Source organism: Nymphalis io, chromosome 20 (assembly GCF_905147045.1).
Source record: "Nymphalis io chromosome 20, ilAglIoxx1.1, whole genome shotgun sequence".
NCBI lineage: Eukaryota > Metazoa > Arthropoda > Insecta > Lepidoptera > Nymphalidae > Nymphalis > Nymphalis io.
Genome location: NC_065907.1, coordinates 6,590,563 through 6,597,130, shown reverse-complemented (window position 1 = coordinate 6,597,130; position 6,568 = coordinate 6,590,563).

The window sequence follows — 6,568 nt, the reverse complement described above, 5'->3', positions numbered from 1 at the left end:
ACAGGTGTTAGGTGTTATTTTGTGATATATAGTTAGTAAGCGCCATATGAAAGACATTTTGTTTGTTACAATTTAGAAGTTATTTTTATATTTTGTTTCAGATTTGTAAGGCTTTAAATAATACGCATAATTTAAGCTTTCTCAGCTCATAGTTTAAGGGACATTTGGCTGATCTTCTGACCGTTATGTAAACTGTAGTAAACTTAATACTTCGGAAAGTTACGAATATACATAGTAAGAGATCATATTTATTTAAATCTTCTTTTATTTTGGAAACGAAAATAAACCTCTAAATGTATTTACCATCAACCTTATGTTATAAGCAATGTATTTTTGAATCCTACGCTACAGCTATTTATTAATTATAAAGCTAGATATACGATATTACTTTTTTTTATCTATACAGCTTAAGATAATTTGGCTTCTCATTATAGGAGATATTAGTTCTAATAACAAATAAGTGAAAACGACAGATTACAGACAAATGAAAGCAATAATTTTAAAGGATGTTGTTAAAAAAATATTTTCAAGTTGATAAAGAGCGCATCGCCTGCGGGCGGCTGCCGCGTTACCCGCGATCAACGTAATCTGACCAGACATGATATCACATCAATCTTTACATAAAATAAATAAAACGAGCCGCAGACTAATACTGTATCAGATTTGAAAGTGAATTATATTGTAATGAGCTTTTTAGTATAATTAATGTAATGTAAATTTGAAATTTCCGTTAAAAGTTATTAAGTTATCAGTAAGCAGTAACAGCCTGTTAATGTCCCATGCTGGGCTAAGGTATCCTCTCCCTTCTGAGGAGAAGCTTATTCCACCACTCGTCTGGGTAGGTACCACCCACTCATCAGATATTCTACCGCAAAACAGCAGTACTTGCTATTGTTGTGTTCCGGTTTGAAGGGTGAGTGAGCCAGTGTAATTACAGGCACAAGGGACATAACATCTTAGTTCTCAAGGTTGGTGGCGCATTGGTGATGTAAGCGATGGTTAACATTTCTTACAATGCCAATGTCTAAGGGCGTTTGGTGACCACATAGCATCAGGTGGCCCATATGCTCGTCCGCCTTCCTATTCTATAAAAAAAAACCACGCTGCTCCAATGCGAGTTATTGGAATACACATGTGGCAAAATTTCAATGAAATTAGACACATGCAAGTTTCCTCACGAAGGAAAACCCTTCACCGTCAAGCACGAGATGAATTATAATCACAATTTAGCACATGAAAATTTAGTGGTGCTTGCCTGGGTTTGAACCCACGATCATCGGTTAAGATTCACGCGTTCTAACCACTAGGCCGTCTCGGCTCACTAGGCCGTCTCGGCTCATCAAAATATAAGTAAATTGCTCGAATAAACCTCCCTCTTAATCCTATCACGAAAATATAATTTACTAATTATACGATGTTACAAGGGTTAAGCCTTTTTATAGTGACTAGAATATATATTTTAAATAAGTGTAAAACTCTGATATTAAATAACAAATAATAGCAGTATTACCTCTCTACAACCTCTATCAAGGTTTTTTTGTAAACAACATGTTTTGAGATAAAATTACAATTTTTTAAATTTTTTTTTTCTTTCGATCATTTTTTATATTTTTGAGATATTGCTATTTTAGGGCTTGAATTAGTGTTAAGGCAAATTTGGTAGAAATTTCTACTAATGAACCCTTACTAATATCATTTTATTGTTAAACACATAATACTTTTTTGCCCTGTTCTGATTTGACAAGTGCTTAAACAGTAAAAAGAAGTAAAGTAACACCTTACAAAGGCTACCGCTCCTTTAGCGGGGGTTTGGAGTTTATTTCACCATGTTACTCCAATGCGGATTGGTGGTTATTATTACATTTTATTCCTGTTGATGACTTGTTTCAGTACATCAGTAATGCTAGTTATATTAAAATATTGCAATGAAATTTTGTGTATAGTCTACTTTTAATCTTAAAAACAGTTATAAAAAATGTCATAGATGACAGCCTAAATCAACGCGAGTTAAGGCGTGAGTCACAGTTTCCTGATTAATGATTTAAAAAAAAAAACAATAAAAAAGCGACTGCGTAAACTTTTAAGAAAGATGGAAACGTATTGTATTATCATTTTGAATGTTGTCGCGTTAAAAACTTACAGTAGCTAACTAGTTCATTGCATGTCTATAGGTAACGAGCTCCATGAATTATGTTAAAAACGATATGGTTTACGTACTAAGCTAGCTAGTATTCTATTGAATTACTAGTTTCCGCCCACGGCTTTGCCCTCTTGTGAGTAGTGTTAATTTATATATGTTCCTTTCTGCACCTTTGACATTGTATATGGAAATTTAATGATAATAGGTTAAGTATTTAACCAAACAAATAAACTCACTCGCTTTCACATTTATAATATTAGTTAGAATTGTCAACAAAAAATAATTTAATAAATATTTTTTTAAATTTATTGTTACGATAACATAAAAAAATATTTAATTTGTGCATGCGTGTTACTTGCCAGTATTATCTAAATTGATAGAAAATCTTGTCAGCGACTATATCAGCCTCTCCAATATTTCGATTTTGAAAAAAATAATTTCAAAACAAACAGTAACGACATGCGTCAGAATAAGGTACTTAACTTTTTATAGTCAGTTAAATAAAAATATAATAAAATAAGCGGATATCCGTGAAGTTGATGTAATTGTGTGAATCATTAAACCAAATCGTGCTAATAAAGAGTTCGAAATATGAATATGATAATTTAAATTATAATTATGACGAACGTTGTAATGGGCATTTGAATTAAATAGTAGATTTTTATTACTTTTAAAGATTTGAATTACATGATTACGAACTGATGGAAATGATTTAACTCAATAAATGAACCATATTTACAGTACTGATTTTTCTTTAATTTAGGGTGATTTTTGTGCATCTGTTTAAGTAGCTGCACATAGTTCTCTTTAAAAATAATAATAAAAATGTTTGCTGAATATTTGATGTCCTTAATCTTTTAAAAGTATAGTACCTATTTATTTGTTCGTTCCCAGTTATGATACCATCCTTAAATATTTTATTAATTGATTCTATAAAAAATAGGAAGGAAGTTCTGTATCTTGATTCTCAATAAGGTAATATCAAAAAAAGACCGATCTCTGGATGTCTGTCAATTTTCGGCTTTATCAAAGGCGGTCTTGGTGACGTCCGGGCGGTGCGGCGGCCGCGGGGCAAGTGACATCAGGTCATTAGCGCACCACTCACGCGCAGGTTAAACTGCGCCACGTGCGCATGCGCACCCTATTTGATACAGTGTGAGATTTTAGTGAACAGAATTAATCAAGCTGAAAAATAAATGGTTTTATCCTAGACTGATGTAAATGGAAATTTAGGAATGAAAAATGACTTAAATGATATGCAATATTCATGAATGTCTTCAAATGTTAACGAGATATAAATGTAGCATTTAATCAAACTTCTATATTCCATCTATTTAATTAATAGATACGATAACGACTTTAAGCATAATTCGTTTTCCAACTGATCTCATCCTAACGAACTATCGGAGCACCCTGTCGCGCCACTCGTCACAATGACGACGTATTTAACAATAACAGCAGGGAGGTCCAAGCAAAGGTGCCGGCGTGACTTACAAAATCACGTAGTGCACCCCAATGTAAACAATAGACAAAGGACCCGGCAGGTTATTAGGCTAACCGATTCTTATCAAGTCGCTCTATCAAGCTGTACTGGGAATCCTTTTGGGTGAAGAAATTTCGGCTGTTTTTGGCCTAAATATGGTGGGTGATATTATCGAGATGGCGTTGTGAAAAAAGGTTTTATTACGATGTGCTTGACGGGGCGCTATGTTACTTGACGTTATATTATTGTATTCGATAAAGAGTAATTCTTTTGTATAAAGTATTTGAGTGCAAATAAAATAATATCATAAATTTAAATAATGTAACTATCTGAGAAAATTATTTTTAGTTTATTTTTATATATTTTTTAATTTGATTAACATACAATTTGTAAAATACAACAACAATAAAATAACTTTAAAATTTATAAAATACAATAACAAATTGTATTCTCGAAAATAAATAAGATATTTAGTAGAAAAACCTGTGAAGTAAATAGCATGTATTCAAAGCTTATAAACCGCATATATTATAAAGGTCGTAAAAATTGAAGTAAATGCAATTAGGCTTGTTAATAAAATAACTTATGTAGTTAAATCTCCAGATGAATAAGCTCGTTCGAATATTCGATCGATTCGCCATTGGAGCTGTAAGAAATATTAATAATTCCTTAAATTGCCAATTGAGCCGAGATGGCCCAGTGGTAAGAACGAGTGAATCTTAACCGATGATCGTGGGTTCAAAGCCGGCCAAGCACCACTGAATTTTCATGTGCTTAATTTGTGATTATAATTCAGCTCGTGCTTTACGGTGAAGGAAAACATCGTGAGGAAACCTGCATGTGTCTAATTTCACTGAAATTCTGCCACATGTGTATTCCACCAACTCGAATTGGAGCAGCGTGGTGGAATAAGCTCCAAACCTTCTCCTCAAAAAGAGGAGAGGGGGCCTTTAGCCCAGCAGTGGGACATTCACAGGCTGTTACGGTTACGGTTACATAATATTGTGACTATATAGAATAGTGAGTGACCAACTGATGATTGCTATTCTATCTTAGAAAGTGTATTCATAATTTAAAATTGAATCGATAATTTTCAAAATTAACGATAAAATACTTGCATCACTAAACATGTACTCAAGTCGTGCGCTACCCTGTCAATTGTTTTCAATATCAGTTCATTTCGATTAACACGATTAAAGGAATCTGTCTCTTTGACGGTAATCCACTTAGTATTCATAATGAGCACCACCAACTCGAATTGGAGCAGCGTGGTGGAATAAGCTCCAAACCTTCTAATCAAAAAGAGGAGAGGAGGCCTTTAGCCCAGCAGTGGCACTTTCACAGGCTGTTACGGTACTAGTCTTGGGAGTTAAGATGTTATGTCCCTTGTGTTTGTTGTGTCCTTGAAACCGGAACACAAAAATGCTAAGTATTGTAGCTTTGCGGTGGAAGAGGTATACAAGGTGCTGGATACAAAATCCAGACCCAGGTCTTTCGTCTAGTAACTATACACGAAGTTTTAAAAAACAAAGATGTATTGCGTATCGTGAAATCGCATAGCTTATTTGCTTGGCAATAGTTAATTTATAGACTAATCCTATTAATTATACCTATGTATATCCATATATATCGATCAGTAATTTTTTAATTAGTTAGATATCAAAAATATTTTTTCAATATTTTTAAATAATTTTCAAATAATTTCAACCGATTCAAAAATTAAAACAATATTTTTATGGTCTTCTAGCCAAAATAGTATACATGGTACTTATATGTATATCTAAAGACTAGCTAAGATCATGAAATGGGTTTGAATGAACATGAAATTAATATTTAATCCAGTACCCATATGTATAGGGCGGTGGGCGTCTTCTCATTAGGTGGCCCAATTTCAGTCTGCTTACTTTGAAGAGTGCTGTTCGGTTTATTAGGAATTATTTTAATAAGTATAAATTAATCTCAAATCTGCTTAAGTCTGGATACGAAAGAAACAAAATATTATATTAAATATACTTTTCACCTCTGTCCTTGACCCCTAAAATCCACCTGTCCTGAACTGGACCTCGCCCGGCTAATCAACAAAATCGCCGGGCGGGCTCTGATTTAATGCACCCGCTAATTATGCCTTGTTCAAATTGTACCTTTCTCACGGGCTGAAGGGCCGGTTAAACTGAATGCTTCACTTTATAACTAATATGCAACAAAAGGAGTTTGTTTTCAAGATTTTTAGAATCCAAATTATAATGCTTTGGGACTTTTTCGATTCTTATTATATTTTATCCTTAGAACGAGCAAATAGGTAATTATTGCATGGATTAAATCATACATATATTAGGAATATCTATTGTTCAGATGTACACATTTTTAAATACAGTATATTTTAGTTGAATTTAACTAAATTTCAATATTAGAAAGTAAGAAATGATATTATAATTAAACTTAAGATTAACTATAGTTTAGGGTCGTGTGTAGACTGTATAAGGATTCACCCGAGTCTTGGTACCTTACTGCATTCGCTATACTTACTCCTGCCCCAACCTGTTACCGGTCAACCTTCGAGATACCACCATCTCTATCACGCCCACACAGCGAGCAATAGGTCTATCTCGCTTTGCAATCTCAGGTCAGACAGGCATTACCGTAATGGTACTTAAACACATATTTAAGTAAAGCTATTTTTTTGCGCAAAAAAGTAACTATGTGTATGATCTTGCTTCGTTATAATTAACTAGATATTGTTTGCGACTTTGTACGCACTTTTATTTTTAGAAAGCCTTTGTTTTATCTTGGAAAATGTTATTTTTTTCGTATACATTACATCTTCATGGCAGATTAAAGACATAATTTAATACTTCTTGTAGAGGAATTACTGCAGTATACTATGAAAGTTTAATAAAAATCGGTTTGTGCTTTTAGTGACTATTTATCCAGCCCTGTATGTATGT